Genomic DNA, 22,551 nt, shown 5'->3' with positions numbered 1-22,551 from the left:
AACAATATGGAGTTTCTTTGCAAATTTAAAAAATAGAACCAGCCTATCATCCAGCAATTGTACTACTAGATATTTACCCAAAGAATACAACATTACTAATTCAAAGGGATACATTACCCCAATATTTATAGCAGCATTATCTCCAATAGCTAAACTATGGAAACTGCCCAATGTCCACTGACTGTAAAAAATGCATAAAGAAGAGGTGGTACACACATACACACACATACTCACAAACACACCTATATATTGTATACATATATATATATATATATACACGTGTGTATGTGTGTATGTGTGTATATATGTATGTATATATACATAAATATGTGTGTATATGTATATACATATACACACACAAAAATGGAGTATTACTCAGCCATAAAAAGAATGAAATCTTGCCATTTGCAATAACATGAATAGAATTAGAGATTATGCTAAGTGAAGTAAATCAGTCAGAGAAAGACAAACAACCATACGATTTCACTCATGTGTAGAATTTAAGAAGCAAAACAAGCATAGGGGGAAAAAAGACAGAGAGATGCAAGCCAAGAAACAGATTCTTAACTATAGAAAACAAACAGGTGGTTGCCACTGGGGATGTAGGTGAGGAGATGGGTTAAGTAGGTGATGCAGATTAAGGAGTGCTTTGTTGTGATGAACACCAGGTGTTGTACGAAATAGTGGAATCATTATAGTGTACACCTGAAACTAATATCACACTATGTTAAGTAGAATTTAAACCAAAACTTTAAAAAATGTGACTCAATTCATTAGATTTTAGCATTGAGAAATTTTAAGAGGAAAGAAAACTGTGGAAAGTATCAAACTATAAAATCCAAGATATAATCTGGCAAAGATAAAATGTCTCTCTTGAAAAATCATCTCAAATGGATGTTAATAAAAACTGAGACAACTCATCATATTAGGGATAAATTAGCCACAGTTCATCCAGAATAACAGAAAATATGGCAGGCTTATGTCTTCTAAAGGTATGCTGCTCTCCTAAATACATCCATCCATCCATTCATACATCCATCCATCCATACATACATACATTCATACCCAATTCTCGCTGCTGAAATGATCCTAAACCTTCTAAGATGATAGAAAGCAAATAGGATTCTAATGTTAAAACTAGATAAACTTCAGATACTTTAACACTACCTTAACCAAAATATTTTCCCTCAGCTCTCTTCCCGAGAGACCCATAGACATTCCTGTTAGAAGATGATAATGACTGTTCTACTCATCTGTTAATATTATAACAATCTTACAATCTGTTACTGGCAGATATGGCTTAATACTGGCAGAGACTGAAGCGTATACTTAGTCTTATTATCAATGTGTATGTATGTATCCTTTCTATTATATCTGCCCAAACAACCACTTCCTGAGGGATAATCTAACTGCTGTTCTTTTCTTCTAGAAGAATAGAGGAAATAAGCTTTTAAATCATGATGGAAAGAGCCCTATTATGTATTACTGATCAAACTATAAGTAGTGTCATTGGAGTCACTTACTGCCCTCTCAAAAAAGAATATAATATTACTTAAATCACTTTTTGGGTTTTTACTATGATGAAAGATAACATGCAAAAATCGATAATTCAGGTATCATCCCCTTGTCTGGTTCTTCAAACTCTTCATATTGGAATTGGAATCATTTCTCTTGACATAATCTGGGCATGCTTGGCTCCTAGTTTAGCAGTTGATGACAAAACTTTGGAAGTAATCTTTTCACAGTGCTCAAATGCAAGATCTCCAGAGTTTTATATCCTGCTTGCAACTGAACTCTAAATGAAATAAAAGCCTTTATTTATTTAGTTAGTTAGTTATTTAGTTAGTTAGTTAGTTAGTTAGTTAGTTTCATTTTCCACAAAAATAAGAATACCCGGTACTTATTGAAACCCAAATAATTATCAGCATGACCAAGGACAATTAGAACAAAAAAGAGTAGCGGTGGATGGATTACGAAAAAAAAAAAAAAAAAAAAAAAAAAAGAATCTGTGATCACTATTGAAAATGACCTAAAGGGGAATCTAAGAATTGAAATCTGAGCAAAATAGAATATATTCTAGAGTCATTCAATATTTTTTCCAGATTATGCAAGCTATACAAGTTAATTTCCAATAAGACAATTTTTAAATAAATATTGTCATGTTATATTTTACGATTTCTAATGGCTCCATTGATAGATTTTTAAATTTATATTTATAAAATGAACAATAAAATGTATAACTCAATGACCAACCTGCATTTAAATATATTTTATTGGTTAACTCATACTCTTACAGGTTTATTGCTGAGTATTCATTTTTGATATCAGTAATGTTGGCATTCTGACTTTTTCACCCAATCCCAATCCATAAATAACTTTAAAAAAATTTTTAAAGGACATGTTTTGTTTTTTCTTTTATATTTGTCAGTTAAATGGATTTCTTCTAAATATTATCCTTTGAATAGAAATAAAGGAAGTCACCCTCAATGTAAAACATTTACAGGCTTACCTCTGAGATATGGTCTGGTTTGGTCCCAGATCACTACAATAAAGAAAACATTACAAGGAGGTTAAATCAATTTTTGATTTCCCAGTGCATGTAAAAGTCATGTTGACACTAAATTGTGTTCTATTTAGTGTCCTGTCCAATAGCATTTTGTCTAAGAAAGCAATGTATGAGGCTTAATTTTAAAAATACCTTGTTGCTAAAAAATGCTATCATCATCTGACCTGTCAGTAAGTCACAATCATTCTGCTGGTGGAGGGTCTTTCTCTGAAGCTGATGGCTGCTGTCTGACGAGAGTGGTAGTCACTGGAGGCAGGGATGGCTGTGGCAATTTCTTAAGATGAGACAACAGTCAAGTCTGCAGCATCAATTGACTCATCCTTTCATGAACAGTTTCACTATGGCATGTGATGCTGTTGGACAGCATTTTATGAAGAGTAGAATTTCTTTCAAAACTGGAGTCAATCTTCTCAAACCCTGCTGCTGCTTTATCAGCTAAGTTTGTGTAATGCTTTAAATTCTTTGTTGTCATTCCAGCAATCTTCACAGCATCTTCACCAGAAGTAGATTCCATCTCCAGAAAATGCTTTCTTTGCTCATCCATAAGAAGCAACTCCTTAGCCTTTAGATTTTTATCATGAGATTGCAGCCATGCAGTCACAGCTTCCAGCTCTACTTCTAATTCTAGTTCTCCTGCTATTTCTACCACATCTGTTGTTACTTCCTTCACTGCAGTCTGATACCTTCAATTTGTGAAAAACGTGATATCTGAGAAGTGCAATAAAATGAGTTATTTTGTAATCATAAATTCAAAATTCTAAGTATTTTTCTTTTCTTTGTCCTGTTGTCCGATCTGGCATTATGATATCAAATAGATGTGTCTGGTCTTTGGAAAGGCAATGACTTTCTAAACCTACATCAGCTGAGATGAACACGTGGATGAATTCTTAATCTCTCCTCACTTTACTGCACAATCAAGCACTGAGATACTCTCATCTTCATCTTATCAAGTTAATCTTCCACTCTGTATCTCCTGGCAGCACACATGTGCACAGAGTACCTCTCAAATCTGCTAGCTATCTCTCCCAGGTATTTCTGTGTGCAATCCATGACAGAACCTTAAATTATGGTCACTCTCTCCTCTCCTTAGAAGAATGCCAGTAGTTAGTAGTGCTTCCTCACAATTATATATTGTCACTTTGGTACAGTTATGTCCCACTCAGCTGTGTCTCCTCTGTTGATTTCACCACTGTGATGTAAAGAAGGCCTGGGAGCCTGCCATTGCCCAGAATCACAGAAAGAAGTGGGGTACAAATCTCCTCTGCTTCTGAATCCCCAAATTTCCTGGAGAATTATCTACTATTCCTGTGGATCTTAATCCAGGTTTGGGGTAGAACTTGCATACATCTTTCACAGTGGTCCTTAGGATCTTTTCCACTTTTCCTTCCAATTCTTTCTGGTCTCAAAGTTTAGAGTTCTTTATATAGTTGTGTGTATGTGTCTGTGATTTTTTATTATTATTATTTGTGTGTCTTTCATGTGCACCTGTGTGTGTGTATGCATTTGTGGATTTCTTTGGTCTGTTTTTCATATATATCTGTGTGTGTGCGTGTGCGTGTGTGTGTGTGTGTGTGTGTGTGTGTGTGTGTGTATGTGGTGTTTGGGAGTGACAGTGAATCAGAAGTAAAATTGCCAGATTCTGCTTCCTCCCATATATTAATTTATAATCTATATTTTACTTGGATCACAGCCAGATTTATTTATTTATTTACTACAAAAGTAAAATGAAAATTACCATTTCCTCTATTTCTATCTGGCAGTTAGACCCTGCCATATTTTATTTTTATTTATTTATTTATTTATTTTTAAGATTTTATTTTATTTATTCATGAGAGGCGCAGAGAGTGAGAGAGAAGGAGAGAGGCAGACACACAGGCAGAGGGAGAAGCAGACTCCATGCAGGGAGCCCGACGTGGGACTCGATCCTGGGTCTCCAGGATCACGTCTGGGGCTCGCTCTCTCTTTCTGGGAGACTGACTCTCTCTCTCTCTCTCTCTCTCTCTCTCTCTTCTCTCTCTCTGGGAGACTCACTGTTTTAATTCTAGGTCTCCTAAGATCTCTTTGTGCCTGCCCACATTACACTAGTGTTGGCACAGGACTTCAGTTTCCTTCTAGCACTTAACTTAAGGCCTTTGGCAGTGCTAAACCGCTGGGCCACTGGGGCTGCCCCCCTGCCGTATTTTAATAGGTTACTCAATACCTCTTCTCCTAGGCTGTGCATGTTTGTTTGTTTAATATTTTATTTATTTATTCATGAGAAACACAGAGAGAGAGGTGGAGACACAGGCAGAGGAAGATGCAGGCTCCCTGCGGGATCCCAATAAGAGACTCAGTCTCTGGACCCGGACATGGGGATCACAACCTGAGCTGAAGGCAGATGCTCAATTATAATCCCTTTGAATACACACCCAGCACTTACCACATAGAGCAAGTTATGCTTTCTAGGGTGCAAAGCATTATTGATGCATATCTTTTCACCTAACTTTCCACATGTCTGTGTTTCAGTTTCCTAATACCTTTGCAATAATTAGTCTATATGTGTGTTTGTGCATTGTATGTAGAACTATTTTGAGGTGGCCTTAACACAAGCACATTCACATGCCACACCATGGACTAGAGCAGTGTGGCACCTAAATCTTTTGTGTTAATATTCTTTGAAATTCTAACATCATTGTAGGAATTTGGTACTATTAAAGGAATAAATGTACAAGAATGTACAAGAAGCCCAAAATTATTATCACTTAATTACTAATTATAGCAATGTTTTCCATCTTTTATAAATATTTCTACAGATAATGCATTCTTTATTCAGTCATTTCAGTACCTAGTCACTACTTGAATTAAATGGTTTACTGCCCTGGGCACACATTCCAATATGGGCTCATAAGGCAGTGATCTTGTATCTATATGAAAGAAACTTGTTATTTGTTTGTAATCAGCTTGATGTGATTATTCACTACTAGATTTATACCTAGAATTTAAAAAATATCACTACAAATATATTTCTTGGCTTCTTCAATTTAATTGGCTATTTGTCAAATTAAACTGTAATAGTATTTCAAATCCTTTGGTCACCTGGAAAGGTTTTGAAATGAGTTAACTTTAGCATACCAATTGAGAACATTTATAATATGCAAATGACTTCTTAATTTTATGCTTCATCTAGAGCAATAAGATATCAAAAATCCTTAAAAAAAGAGGAAATTGACCTGTATAATTGTTAGGGATTTTGGTTTTATTTATTTTTGTTGTTTGTTTATTTGTAAAGAAAGAACATCATACCAAAAAAAAAAAAATAGCCACTATCACTTGCCACACTTACTATACTAATAAAAGTATAGTTATACTTTAAAAATAAAGAACAATTCTGTGAACTAAATGTAACAAGCTTTAAAAATAGTATTATAAAAATGTAGTACTATGCATTTTTTTCTCATTTGGGAAGAGGACTAACATAAGCTTATCTATAAAATACAATTTTATTGTTAAATCCTAGAACCACAAATGCTCACCTGATTTTAAAATGTTTCAATAGGAGAGGATCCCTGGGTGGCTCAGTGGTTCAGCGCCTGCCTTTGGCCCTGGGCGTGATCCTGGAGACACAGGATCGAGTCCCACGTCAGTCTCCTGGCATGGAGCCTGCTTCTCCCTCCTCCTGTGTCTCTGCCTCTCTCTCTATGTCTATCATAAATAAATCTTTAAAAGAATAAAATGTTTTGTAGGAAAAAAGGAATATATACAATTTTTAAAATGTATAAACATGAATAACAATACAAAAGTCAAAGTAATTGGACCAATAGAATTTTAGTAAGAGTTAAAATGAGCTGTTTGAAAACCTACAAGTTATTTTCTTTTTTTTTTTTTTTTTTAGATTTTGTTTATTCATGAGAGACACAGACAAGGAGAGAAGCAGAGACACAGACTGAGAGAGAAGCAGGCTCCATGCAGGGAGCCCAATGTGGGGCTGGATCCTGGGACTCCAGAATCATGCCCTGGGCCAAAGGCAAGCACTCAGCCTCTGAACCACCCAGGCGTCCCACCACAAGTTATTTTCACCATTTATCTTGCATTGGGTTACACAGAAAAATTATAATAGTATTCTACTCTCCATTCCAAAGCCATACTTTAATTAGAAAGCACTGTCTCTTCTAAATGTATATAAGTGATGCATGAAAATTTAATGTATGTATAGTAGCAATAAGACAGACATAACTGTAGAAATCCTATAAAGGCTATTAAAAATTAAGGAAAAGCAAAACAAATAGGTTTTAAGTCTCATCATCCATGTCATAATCATGATTCATCTACATATGTCCAACAAGGTCAATCTAGATCCGACTCCTATACTAATAATAACTACATTTATCAAAAATTTAAAATGTTGTTTAGATCTGTGGAGGTACTATTATGTCTTGTCTGTCTTTTGTTTTAAATAACAAAGGTAAAGCCCTCATTAGAATCAGTACATTTCCATTCATAGTCTGTTAATATGAGGAATGTTAGTCTTGATTTGTTTAATAGACAGAACTACACTAGGGTGCTGTTGCTTACATTCATGAACAATGTTTCATGAACAATGGCATTTTAAATGCTCTATTTAGACAGCTTCCTAGACAGCTGACTCATTAGAACCTCAACTGGTAGTATTTGGGAATAAGGAACAATTGAATGTTAACAGCATATTTCAGCAATATAAATAAGATCTTAAATAAGATGTTAGGGTAATCTAATTTGCAAATTTGAAAAAAATGAAAGAAAATATAAAAATGATAACAGGACAAAAATGTTACAAAGTAGTGCAAAGTAAAAATAGTTTAAAGAGTTTTTTCTCAAGGTCAGTATTTCTAAGAACTATACATATAATTCCCTTCTCACAATAAACTTTGGCTTATGTTATAGTATTATCCACATTTACAAGGTCACCTTGATAATAAATTTAAGTGTTAAGACTTCAACTCAAGTAGCTTGATATCAAAGATGATGCTCTAAACTATTAAACTATTATTAAATTACTTCTTTGTGTCATATTTCTAAATTATACGCTAAGTATCCAAATATCTAAGCAGTTTCATATATGTTAAGTACAGTAAATACAAATTTCGGTTCTTTTTAATAAGTTCTGTGAAAAAGAAATATGTTTAATGTTAATTATTTGGCCAACATTTATTACATAGCATTGGAAACTGAAGTACTTTAAAAAATAGGTTTTCTAGGTTATATACGTTATTAAAATTTTTTAACAAGCTATCCTTAGGATATCCTTAAGGATATTATATTAGATAAAATTTGCCAAAACTGATAATTTATTCCAATCTAAATAAATATATAAATATGTAAATATAATTCACACTGAAGATGCTGTTACCACTCAATGCATATATTATGTGTGATGTGATCTGTAGCTTTAACACATTCTTATGAGTAATAATGCATTGAGAATATTTTATGTATATGATTATAAATTCTGAGCACACTAAAAATGTTCAGATTGATATGAATAATGAGTAATTGTCAGCAGGAATGTTTCTAGATGAAAATATATATGATTTATTCTTAAGGCTGCATGACTATCTGAAAATAGGTAGTTACTCATGAGAAGTAGGACCATAGGAACATGACACTTACCATATTTTAATTTATATTATTATATCATTATAGTAGCAAAAGACCAAAGGCCTTTGAAAGAAAAAGCCGAGTTTTTTGTATTTGAAAGTGTATATTCATTTCACAATTATTTAATATGGAAGACGAATAGCATGCTGCTAAATTCAGAAACATTGTTTTGCAACAGGAAAAATATAGTTCCAAGGCTCCTTCTCAGTAATCTCACCCATAATAACATGCTTCTTTACTCACGTCGTTGATTCTAACTTCATCCATCTCCAGTTTCACCTAACCTCACATTCACCAGGAAAAACTGATCAGCAAGATCATGTCCTTTAGGAATTTTGGTCAAAAAAGAACAGGAGAGGAAGGATAGGATAAGCAGTCTCTGATTTTATTTTTAGTCTTAAACCTTTTTCCCCTCATTCTTTTTTGATATTTATTTGCAATAACAACAACAGCAACAAGAAAAACTAGATCCTTACTGTATATCTATTTCCGTTTTCTTCTCAAAGAAGCCATTATGAGAAGACATCCTTATAAGGACCTTTGGCTCCAAACATTGAAACTATAAACAAACTCTTAAGATTGTACTTGTTTAAACAAAACAGAAACCTAGTGGAATTAATAACCAGAAGCAACTAAGTGTCATTCCATACAAGAGAAATTTTGAAGCTTCATGAAATGTCAACTTGCATATAACATATAAAATACAAATGCTTAGACTGTAGGCTAATATTTTGTGGTGGGACAAGACATGCCATGAACACAGACGCACACACATACACACACATATTCATACCATGGATATATCTTCTGAGTAAACTCAAATGCAACTTAGAATGTGTTATCTGCAATCCCTACACTCCTGTTTTGCTATGAGAACTTGACTATTGATTTCCACTCAGAAAACTTCTTTGATTCAGAATATCAACATTTTTTACCTCTGCCAAAGTTGCAACTTTAATGTGTCTGAGAAATGCTGCTCTCTGGATGTCATCATCTATGTGATTTGACTGGCAGTAAAGGGCACTTAGTTAATGAATATTAGGAAATGGGAAGACCCAGCAATATGGGTAGCAAGCCACAATAATTTTGTTTGAAAAATGAGAATATGTCAAGAAGTGTTTCCCTATTCTATCAACAAACTTTCAACGTAGTGATGTTGCACCCTTAAAACCAAAGGTGCTGTAGCATCTTGATAGAAATTATAAAACACTTCAAAAATACAATTGCCAACACTAGTTATGAATTTTAACCTTTATCTGGAATATTTACTTCTAATTATTGAGAATTTTAGAAAAAAATCTCTGATAAATTTATCTGAATTCACTGAATTAGAAAATTAACAAAGCACTATAAAGTAATTCAAGGGAAAACATATACAATGAGTGTATAATAAGCTATCTCTTTCTGTGTGCATGCTTAGCATTACACACAAGATAAGGACCAATGTTTTGTTTTTACCTAAAGGTGCTTTCATTCCGGGGCTTTGAATTAATCATTATGTGTAATTAAAATGGTTTCTCACTATATACATGCAGCTTATTCTTAAGAGAATTCCCACGGACTCAAATTATTTTAAGCTACTTAAAAGGGAAGAAGTTCAGTTATATAAACTATTGGAGTGGTTTAAGGTTTAACACAGGGAAAATGTATCCAAAATAACCTCCTTATCACATGTGATTAGCTGTGAAGTTTTATTATTTTAATTTTGAAAAAGTTTATGACTGAATATTTCTCTTTAAATTATAATGACTGGGATCCCTGGGTGGCGCAGTGGTTTGGCGCTTGCCTTTGGCCCAGGGCGCGATCCTGGAGATGCAGGATCGAATCCCACATCAGGCTCCCGGTGCATGGAGCCTGTTTCTCCTTCTGCCTATGTCTCTGCCTCTCTCTCTGTCTCTCTGTGACTATCATAAATAAATAAAAATAAAAAAAATTTAAAATTAAAAAAAAATAAACTATAATGACTCCCTGGGAGATCCCCTCTGGTTTTCTGCCAACAACATAGTTCATTACAGATCAACTCATATCTTGTTGGAGAGCTCATGCAAACATAAGGATAATTCTGGAATGAAGTCAAGGATGATAGGTGTTACAGAAAGAAGATCTGTTTTAGGAAGGAAAGCGATAATGTCTGATTGCTAGAAAAGTATAAAAGCAATAAGGCACATGTTTGTCCAATACACAGCTTTGTCCAAAATTTATTCTATTAAAAGTGAAAGAAATAGAAAGGAAGAAAGAAAGAAAGAAAGAAAGAAAGAAAGAAAGAAGAAGAAGAAGAAGAAGAAGAAGAAGAAGAAGAAGAAGAGGAAGGAAGGAAGGAAGGAAGGAAGGAAGGAAGGAAGGAAGGAAGGAAGGAAGAGAAAGAAAGAAAGAAAGAAAGAAAGAAAGAAAGAAAGAAAGAAAGAAAGAAGAAAGAAAGAGAAAGAAAGAAAGAAAGAAAGAAAGAAAGAAAGAAAGAAACAAAGAGAAGAAAGAAAGAAAGAAATAAAGAAACCAAGTCTGAAAGTCTTGTGTGAAGAGTAAATGGCTCTACAAAAGTGTGAGAAGACATAAATTTATGAGTTTGGTCAGAAAACTTTTATCTCTGATTTTGTAAAAGAAAGTAAGACAAATTGTCAAAATGGTCAAGATATTTTATATTGTAGAAGAACACAGGCTTCTTTGCTATATAGTGTAGTATGATTAAGGAGAACATTTTGAGGAAAGATTAATAGTACATTAAAGACAAATACAAGGAAATGTTGCTTCATACAAGTCTAGAAAAATTTGTAAAATTTACAGCAAATTACATCAAGTGTAGACAGACAGGAAATTTGTATTACATAAAACAACTGGAACAAAATTTTAATAATAAGGCAAAAATCTTTCAACTACTATAATCTGTGCCAAACCTAAACATCCCAGGGAAATTCCCTCAAATGAGTTCTTGTATCGCATTTCTCAGAGAACTCTATGTACAGTTGACTCTTGAACAATGTGGGAATTAGGGGCACTGATCCCTGCACAGCCAAAAATAAATATATAACTTTTGACTCCCTTAAAACTTAACTACTAAACGATACTACTATTAACTGGAGTCCTTACTCATAAATGGTCAATTAACACATATTTTGCATATTATTGTCATACACCGTATTCTTAAAATAATGTAAGCTAGAGAAAATAAAATGTTATTAAAAGAAACATAAGGAGGATAAAATAAATTCATAGTACAATATTGTATTTATTTTTAAAAATCTGTATATAATTGGACCTGGACAGTTCAAATCTGTGTTGTTTAAGGATCAAGTGTAATAGTATTTATAGCTTTGAGAACCATGTGTGAATCAGACTCACTTGCTATGACTCCATGATCCAACTATGTGAGGAGGTAATGGATTTCAAGTCCAAACATTTATGAAGTCAACACTGGAATGTCAGAAGCAGAAACAACCAAAATATGAAGGAAAAATAAATAAATAAACAAAAACACCCAGATAAATAGATGATAGATGGATAGATAGATGATAGATAGATAAATAAAAATAAACACTGTCTTAAAATAGCAGGTAATAGACATATAAAGTCCACAGCCTCATGTTAGTTTCTCATTGGTGCCATACCATATTACATTATTACATATTTAGCGGATTATAATATCACAAAGTATTATGTTACCATTATGGAGATCAGAAGTATCGAAGTGATTTCACTGGGGTAAAATCTAAATATCGACAAGACTGGTTTCCTCTAGAGGTTCTGATGAGAGAAGTTCCTTGCTCACCTTTGTCAGCTTCTGGTAGCTGTGTGTATGATTTCGCTAGTGACCTCTTCTTCCATCTTCCACGTGCATCAGTCCCATCTCTATGTCCTATATCATATCCTCTTTGCCTCTGGATATGACACTCCTACGTCCCTCCTATAAGGACCCTTGTGATTCCATCAGATCCACCAGGGAGGGGTAACAGATAATCTCTCATTTCCAAAATCCTTGACTCAATCATATTTGCAAAGTCCATTTGTAAAAAAATTATTTAAATTCAGTTTGCCAACATATACTATAACACCCAGTGCTCATCTCATCATGTGCCCCCCTTAGTGCAAAGGCCTTCATGCCATATAAGATAACATTCACAGGCTCAAGAAGTGAAGATGTGGACATATTTTGGGGCCAGTTTTCATCCTACATCACCCCAATATGTAAATACGCATATTTTTAAATAACTTTAATATATTTTTAAATTACTTGATTCAACCTGTTCAGAATTTAATTACATATACTACCAGGCCACTACACTGAAACTTACTGTTTGAGAAAAAATGAATATATATTTTGATTTTTCAACGTTTATAAAATGGTATTAATGATAAAGCTTGGAACGATATGCATATGTTTTAGGACAAATTAAACTGACTTAGTTGGTCCAAGATACTTATACTACATAACCTTAGAAAAGGAGAAGGAAAGGCTTTTGCTTATGTCTTTAGGTTTCCAGTGAATTCCAAATTTAAGGGCCCAGTAATTACCAGGAGAAAATCAGACATTGCAAGTGAAAATAGATTTATCTCTATTTGTTGCTAGTGAATTCCTAAAAGCTCTTGGAGGAAAAACTAAAAAGAAATCTATAGGGAAAACATTTGAGAGAATTCCTCTGGGATATCAACAGAATAGTTCATGAGGTCAAATTTTGGTTTGCCATAAGGACACAAAAAGGACATTATCAATCCTTTCACTGCTACCATGGTCTTTTCAGTTATTTTAGTAGTGATAAATTGAGCTTGAATTAATTATTACCAAATTATTTCAAAAAATCTATGTTTGTGATTTAATGGCATAAGATTAGTGGGTTGCCCTGAAACCCCAAAAGGAACATGGAAATAAGCACTGTAACTTTTTTGTGTGTACTTTGATATCTGTTATCCAATGATAAGAACAACAACAAAAACAAGCCCTATGAGACTGCAGTGGCATAGACAATAACTTGTTTGCCTCTGGGGTGGTTGGCCTGTTCCTGTTCTTATCCAGATAACATTATTTCTTATCTGGATTATTCAGATTACTCACATATCTGCCTGTTTGTGCATCAAAGCTGGCGTTGGCACAGAAAACTAGGGTAACTTGACTCTGATATTTACATCACTTACCATGCAGCAGACTAGCCTGAGTATGTTCTCGAGGTGATGGCCTAGACACAAGAGAGCAAGTACTCTCAAAGTAGCCTTTCCTAGTGTTGGGTCTACTAATATGGAATTTTCAAGGCAAGTCTCAAGGCTAAACCTGGAATCAGAATGAAAAATGCAACAAAGTTATGGGCCATTAACTCAATCAATATAGAACATCTCAAATTGGAACATTTGATACACAAATTTGAGTATTTGCCCTAATAAGTTCATACAATTACTAATTTTTATAAAACAAATATTCAAGGAAATATTTTATAAGCATAAACAGAAGACTAAAGTCTCTTCTTGCTATTACAATCTATATGGAATTGTATCTTACTATTATGAGACATACATGATAAAGTATAATTTTTCCCCATGTTAATTTAGTAAAGCATTACCCTCATATTGTTTCTAATGTCACATTTTCAAATTTAAAAATGCCCTAATAATGTATCAATAATATAATAAATCATGTGTTAATTAAGCATATTGCTAAACTGATAAGTTACTTTCTGCTTCCTTGTTTGAAAACAAATTTAATAAAATACTATTTATTTCATAAAAAATAAAATATTGATTTTTTTTATTAATCCGATTTTGCAAATTTTTTTGTGGTTGGTATATTTCTTTATTTATTTTTAAAAGATTTTATTTATTTATTCATGAGAGGCACAGACAGAAAGAGAGGCAGAGACACAGGCAGAGGTAGAAGCAGGCTCAACGTAGGGAGCCCAACATGGGACTCGATTCCAGGTCTCCAGGGTCATGCCCTGGGCTGAAGGCGGCACTAAACTGCTGAGCCACCCGGGTTGCCCTGTAGTTGGTATATTTAAATAAAACTTTTTCTGAGGCTTTCACATCTGCATATAATGAAAATTTCAGAATTTTGTTTTCTGTGATATTGCATTAAGTATACATTTCATATATTTTTCTGAAAAACTACCATTATTTTTTTCATTTACCAGATATATATATATTAAACATTTGTCTGTTTATTTTTTTTAATTAATTTTTATTGGTGTTCAATTTACCAACATACAGAAAAACACCCAGTGCTCATCCCGTCAAGTGTCCACCTCAGCGCCGATCCGGGAACTCCAGGATCATGTTCTGGGCTGATGGCAGGTGCTAAACTGCTGAGCCACCCAGGGGTCCCATGACCACAATTTTAAACAGACAAATGAGAAGGAGGCATTTGTCTGTTTAAAATTGTGGTCATGGGACCCCTGGGTGGCTCAGCAGTTTAGCACCTGCCATCAGCCCAGAACATGATCCTGGAGTTCCCGGATCGAGTCACACATCAGGCTCCCTGCATGGAGCCTGCTTCTCCCTCTGCCTGTGTGTGTGTGTGTGTGTGTCTCTCTCTCTCTCTGTCTGTCTCTCATGAATAAATAAATAAAATCTTAAATAAAATAAAATAATAAAATAAAATAAAATAAAAAATAAAATATAAAATAAAATAAAATAAAATAAAATAAAATAAAATAAAATTGTGGTCATACAACAAAGAACAGAATAAAGTTCCTGCTTTCATTAAGTTTATGTTATATGCTCCTTTCAATTTATGAGCCTATTTATTTTGTCTATATTTTTATTCTAGTTCTGAATGACTGTCCTGTGTGTGTTTACATATATGTGTGTGTGTGTGTGTGTGTGTGTGTGTGTGTGTGTGTGTGTCTGTGCGCATGTTTAAAATGTTTACATCTCGTTCTAAAACTTGGCCTGAATTAAAAATGTTTTGTGGGATGTCTGGGTGGCTCAGCAGTTGAGCGTCTGCCTTCAGCTCAGAGTGTGATTCCAGGATCCTGGGATTGAGTCCCACATCAGGCCCCCTGGGGGAGCCTGCTTCTCCCTCTGCCTATGTTTCTACCTCTCTTTCTGTGTCTCTCATGAATAAATAAAGAAAATCTTTTAAAATTTTTTTTAAATTAAAAATTAAAATGTTATTGGAATTTTGTTTAATTAGTTAAAATTACTTTATTTCTGTCTTATATTTTAATTATCTTTCATATTTTATATACTCTTATGTCAGGCAAATTGTAGAGAATAAATACCGCAGCTCATGAGCATGTATATATGTGTGTGTTGTCTTTCTCAAATTATGTTAGAATTCCTTTGTTAGGAAAAAATATGTGAAAACAATTTCACTTTTTTGAATATGAAAAACCTCAGTTTAAAATTAATATATTGGGATCCCTGGGTGGCGCAGCGGTTTGGCGCCTGCCTTTGGCCCAGGGCAGATCCTGGAGTCCCGGGATCGAATCCCACGTCGGGCTCCCGGTGCATGGAGCCTGCTTCTCCCTCTGCCTGTGTCTCTGCCTCTCTCTCTCTCACTGTGTGCCTATCATAAATAAATAAAAAAAAATAAATAAAAAATAAAATTAATATATTAGAGTAATTACATATTTTCCTCAGTAATGTCTTTACCTAAAATTAGAAGCCGAATGGACTAGCTTTGTAGAGTCACTGCAGTCTAAGCTTTCTTCCTTCCACTCATTGTGGCTTATTTCATCACAAAATTATTTGTAAAGAAGAACAATGTGGTAATACTGGGTACACTGCTCCTCAACACACTAACCAATTTCCCATCTTCGTCAAAGGGGTGAATAAAATTATGTCAACATTGCTAAAAAGCCACTTGTATCTGAAAGAATCTGTGCATTTTTTGGTAGAGTTGACAGCAGTCACAAGCTTTATATAAATGATATTAAAGTCCTTTTACAGTCGTTTTTATTTTCTGTGACTATGTTGTTAAGATCTATAACTCCTCTGTTTGCAAACTGACCCTCTATTGAATGCTCGTGACAGATAAATTGCTATTGTTCTTAATCAATAAAATAAGCCGTCTTTTTAGTTTCTTAAATCTAGACTCTGATACTACCTTTCAAGGTTGTTGCTTTTATTATTATTTTTTTTAACAGGCTGAGTTTGGAAAATTTTCTCTCCTATTTTTTTTTCTAAAAGCTATTCTTCACACATATACTGGTTTCACAGAAGTTCCATATTATGTTGTATTTATTGAATAAGGTTGAATAAACATTTCACTCAAGAAGGTTGTATTATGGTAAAAAACATTATATTTTCTCATGTCTTTATAATAGGATCTACCGATTCTTCAAAGAGAAGTGAGGAATGCAGAGGAAGGTAAAACCCTAAGAAAAGGCTCTGAGGTCTTCATTACATAATTATCTTTCAAACACTCCTAAAATCTCTGAGAAGGACTTTATTTAAACATATAAGCTACAACAACTTTAACTTCATTGAAAATTGGAATAATAAGAGAAATCATACCTATAGATATCTCAACAATCTTTGGGAATTTTAAGAATCAACAATCTTTGGGCAAACTCCTTGAGTTCGTCTGAGAAAAAAAAAAGAGTCTCATTTAAATCTATGATGCTATTATGAAGGACTGGGCTTGAGGAGCTGATCACTGTATTTAGAAGGTAGTCCTTGAAAGTTAGAAGCTAGTTCTTGAATTCTTTTTTATCATCAGTCTAAACGCTGTAACCATTTTTCAAAATTGTTTCTGTTTTGTGCCGGAGAGCTTTCTTTCTTTTTTTCCCCCAAATTTGTATTTAAATTCTAGTCAGTCAGTACACAGTGTAGTGTTAGTTTCAGGTATAAGATTTAGTGATTCATCACTTACGCACATCACCCTGTGCTCATCACAAGTGCTCTCCTTAATACCTATCACCTATTTAACCCATCCCCCCAACGTCCCTTCAAGCAACCCTCATTTTGTTCTTTATAGTTAAAAACCTGTTTTATGGTTTGCCTCTTTTTTGTTCTATGTTCATCAGTTTTGTTTCTTAAATTCCACATTGAGTGAAATCATATGATATTTGTCTTTCTCTAAAAAAGACAAATTATTATTTCCCTTAGCATAATACACTCTAGTTCTATTCACATGCTTGTAAATGGCAAGATTTCATTCCTTTTGATGGATGAATAATATTACATTGTGCATATATACCACCTCTTCTTTATCCAGTCATCAGTCAATGAGCATTTGGGCTTTTTTCATAATCTGGTTATTGTTGATAAAGCTGCTATAAGTGTCAGGGTGCATGTATTCCTTTGAAGCAGTATTTTTGTAACCTCTGCATAAATAGTGAAATTGTTGGATCACAGGGTAGTTCTATTTTTAACTTTTTGAAGAACCTCCATAGTTTTTTTTTTTTAGATTTTATTTATTTATTCATGAGAGACACACAGGGAGAGGCAGAGACACAGGCAGAGGGAGAAGCAGGCTGCTTGCGAGGAGCCTGATGTGGGGCTTGATCCCAAGCCTGGGAAAATGGCTTGAGCCTAAGGTAGATGCTCAACCACTGAGCCACCTAGGTACCCCACCCCTAATGTTTTCCAGAGGGGCTATACTAGTTTGCATTCCCACCAACAGGGCAACAGGGTTCACCTTTCTCCACATTCAACCCCTGTGGTTTCCTGTGCTCTTAATTTTAGCCATTCTGACAAGTGTGAGATAATATCTCACTTGTAGTTTTGATTTGTATTTCCTTGATGATAAGTGATGTCGAGCATTTTTTCATGTGTCTGTTGACCATCTGTATGTCCTTGGAAACATGTCTATTCATGTCTGCTGCCCATTTTTAAACTGGATTGTTTGCTTTTTGGGTGTTGAGTTTGATAAGTTCTTTGTAGATTTTGGATACTAGCAAATATCTTCTCCCATTCCGAATGCTGCCTTTCAGTTTTGTTGACTGTCTCCTTCACTGTGCAGATGGTTTTTATTTTAAAATTCCAGTTAACATCATCCTTAATGGGGGAAATCTGAGAACTTTTCCTGTACAGTTAGGAACAAAACAAGAGTGTCCACTCTTGTCACTGTTACTTAACATAGTACTAGAAACCCTACCCACAGCAGACAACAAACAAAAAGAAAAAAAGGAATCCAAATGAGTAAGGAAGAAGTCTAACCTTCACATTTGCAGATGGCATGCTACTCTATGTAGAAAACCCAAGACTTCACCAAAAAAAATTGCTAGGACTGAGAAATGAATTCAGTAAAGTCACAGGATATAAAATCAGCTTATAGAAATCTGTTGCATTTCTATACACTGATAATGAAGTAGCAGAAAGAAAAATCAAGGAGGGGTGCCTGAGTGGCTCAGTCAGCTGAGAGTTTGAGTCTTAGTTTCTTCTTAACTCATGATCTCAAGGTTCTGAGACTGAGCCCCACATTGTGCTCCATGCTGAGCAAGGAGTCTGCTTCTCACCCTCTTACTCTCTCTCTTGCCCCCTACTCTTTTTCAGTCTCAAATAAATAAATCTTTTTTTAAAAAAGAAAGATAAGTCAAGGAATCCATCCCATTTACAATTGTACCAAAAATCATGGATGTCTATGAATCAACCTAACCAAAGAGGTATAAGATCTGGGGCCCAAAAACTAAAAAACACTGATGAAAGAAATTGAAGAGGACATAAAGAAATGTAAAGACATTCCATGCTCATGGGTTGGAAGAATAAATACTGTTAAACTGTCTATACTACCCAAAGCAATCTACATTTTCAATAAAATTTCCATCAAAATACTACCAACATTTTTCACAAAGTAAAGAAAACTATCCTAAAATATGTATGGAACCAGAAAGACTTCAAATAGTCAAAGCAAACTTGAAAAAGAAAAGTGAAGCTGGAGGTATTGAGGAAATGGGACAGCCACACACAAAAGAATGAAACTGGACCATTTCTTTCACCATACAGAAAAATAAATTCAAAATGGATGAAAGATCTACATATAAGATAGGAAACCATCAAAATCCTAGAAGAGAACAGAGGCAGTAACCTCCTTGATAATTGCTGTAGCAACTTCTTACTAGATACATCTCCTGAGGCAGGGAAAACAAAGGTGAGAAATAAACTATTGCCAGAGAACTTTAAAATGGTAGGCTATAAAAGTGCTAGATATTAATTATGTAACTCTGGGTATTAAAAAAAAACTGCAGATGTAATGTGCCAAAGGGCTGGTGACAGTCCACTTTATATGCATTAACTGCCACCACAAGGAGCAGAGATCTCTATACAAATTTTATGTGAAAGCATGGCAGGCCATAAACTATATTTTAACTCGATCTTCATATAATCTATCCAATTCCTACTATAAAAAGATAATAAATCAATTAACTAACACCTTTAGAAACAAAGTATGAGAATATTTTCACAGATCTTTGTATCATTCTATAATTATATACATAGAGAACATATTTAGAAAGTGTGAAATATAAGACTGAAGAGAGAGAAGGCAATTTCACTGATAAAAATGAAAGTTAATTGTAACTGCAAAACACAGTAGTGGGAGCTGTCAAAGTATAGAAACAAAATCTCATAAGTAATAAAAAAAAACTACACATCTCTAAGGTACTCATTGTGAAAAGTAGGACTTTTCAACCAAATCAATTTTGGCTTTCTAAAAATATAAATACTTAAAATAAAAATTTCAATTTAATTCAAGATTTTCTTTAAAAAATATACCTCTGTGTTTTTCACATTTTCAGGTATTTAGGCAGGTTTTTTTAAAACTTTATTTTAAATATGCTGCTGTTGACATTGTAAAAGTTCTTCCATTAAGGAATCCAGGATACTTAGAGTTGCACATAATTATGTTTCTGCCACAGCATACAAGTGGATAGTGTCCTGAACAGTGCATTACATTGTTTCATGTTAACTGAAAGTCACAGAATGTCCAACATAGCATCTTCTAGAAATACAGCATTTGTTACACATAAGATTGATAGCAAAAAGAAATGAGTACATATTCTCCCAGGGAATTAGGGTATCTGCAATACAGCCTGAGAGAAAGATAAACAGTTGCAGCGTCTAATTTTTTCTGACAAGCATATGATGAAATATAAGAAAGTTTGTTGAGGTCAAAGAGCCAATACCTCTTCAACAAAACCAAACACAGAAAATGTTTAGATTACCATGAATCTAGATTTATCTGAATAATTTTCTAGTTTTTTTTTTTAATTTTTTTTTTATTTATTTATGATAGGCACACAGTGAGAGAGAGAGGCAGAGACACAGGCAGAGGGAGAAGCAGGCTCCATGCACCGGGAGCCCGATGTGGGACTCGATCCCGGGTCTCCAGGATCGCGCCCTGGGCCAAAGGCAGGCGCTAAACCGCTGCGCCACCCAGGGATCCCAATTTTCTAGTTTTTAAAAGCAATTTAACAATCCTGCCCTAGAGGTAAGTACTCAAGCAAATTTGATATCAGATCCTGAGAACTCCTATAAAAATTCCTAGACTCACCCTAATTTATTCTGAACTACCCCTCCTCTCAAGGTCACTCATCCTCCGTTGAATATGGAAAATTTCTGAATCGGTGAAACTATAGGGTGATGATGATCTGATCTTTTTGAGCTTGATAGCTCAGCTGAATTGCCTAAATCCTGGACAGAGTATCTAGATAATGCTAGATTTATAAGTCTCATAAATTAGGAACTTTGAGGTCTTATGTTTTAATTCATGTGACACTGAAAATGCTCTATTTGGAAAACTGAGCATTGCTTGTGCAAGGTCCTGCCAAGCATTCTACATATTAGCCATTCTATGATGTAATCAAAAATCACAAATTGCAGAGGATTATAATATATGTAGCAACACTGTTACCTGTATAAGATTGTACTTGTAAAATTTAAGCCGCTTATACTACCTTGTGGCTTTTTATAAATTTGTCCTCATTATTGGACAATATATAAAATATTATAATTCTAAGTGAAGTAGGACTTTAGATCTGTTTGTAATTTGCATAATGGGATAATCACATGGGAGACTTTGACTTTATATCCCCTGGCTGTGTTTTTACGTTCTGTTTATTTAAGACACTATAGAAATTGTTAGGGTGCAGTCACTTCTAGGGGCCTTTAAAGAGATTGATATTCTTTATATTGCTCAAATTTATTTCTCCTAAGGAGATTTTATCTTTTTGATAATAAGTGGACAGTTGCTTCAAAGTATTATTTTTTTATGTAGCTGTAATTATCGCCATTTCTGTTCTACTAGAATAGATATACAAGGACTTGGAATTAATAATCTAAAGCAAAAGTGAACATAACATTTTCTAATTAAAATAGTGCTGCAGCACTCATGGATACATACAAGAGTTCTACAATTAGGACCTGGTGTGTACAGGAAAAGCTGTGCTTCTGAGCTTTGGGGAACTGCTGGTTTTTTAAGAGAGGTGAAGTATATTCTTTAATGCCTAGTTTTTACTATGCATTTTTTACAAAAAAAAATTCTCTAGAAATTCTTAGTTTATTAGCTCCACTTTTTCCTCAATAAGCCTCATTTCTGAAATTGCAATTTTAATGTGTTAGAAACTAAAAGAAACCTAAAAAATAAAATAAAATAATGTGCTAGAAACTTCTTCACCCACATATATTTCCACACTTTCTCCTTTTTTTAATATTTTTTTTAATTTTTATTTATTTATGATAGTCACAGAGAGATAGAGGCAGAGACACAGGCAGAGGGAGAAGCAGGCTCCATGCACCGGGAGCCCGACGTGGGATTCGATCCGGTGTCTCCAGGATCGCGCCCTGGGCCAAAGGCAGGTGCCAAGTCAGGCGCCAAACCACTGCGCCACCCAGGGACCCCCCTCTGTTCAGTTCTTAAAGGGATAATATTAAGGTATTGGAACCCAGATTCATATCTGAAGCATAAAATCGTCTTGCAAGCTCACTCTGGTTGTTGGCAGAATTCACTTCCTTGTGATTATAGGACTGAAGTTTTTGTTTTCCTGTTATCAGCTGAGGACAGCTCTCAGCTCCTAGAGGCTACACATGTGCCTTGCCATGTTGCTTCCTTCACACTGAATTCTCTCAGGTTTCAATCTCTTTCTTCTGGAATATTATAGTTCCCTTTAAGGATCACCTGATTAGGAGAGGCCCACCTAGGATAATCCCTTCTTAAGGTCAAGTGTACCATATTGACATAACATAATCACACAGATTGTTTCCCATTTTATTCATAAATCCTGCTCATACTCAAGGAAAAGAAATTATACAAGGCATGCATATCAGGGGGTAGAGATCTTGGGGGCCAGATACAACAATACTTAGTTATTTTTGTGGATGTGCATCCTGAATGAGAAGAACTAAGTAGAATAATTTCCTGATTTTTGAAATGGTGCCTGGTTTTACTACTGTTTTCCAAAATGAAATTGGGTAAAAATATGGAGAAGTGGAGGTTATGGACAAATTGTGAA

This window comes from Vulpes vulpes, unplaced genomic scaffold (genome assembly GCF_048418805.1).
Source record: "Vulpes vulpes isolate BD-2025 unplaced genomic scaffold, VulVul3 Bu000000656, whole genome shotgun sequence".
Lineage (NCBI taxonomy): Eukaryota > Metazoa > Chordata > Mammalia > Carnivora > Canidae > Vulpes > Vulpes vulpes.
Note: the sequence above shows the minus strand (reverse complement) of the source record.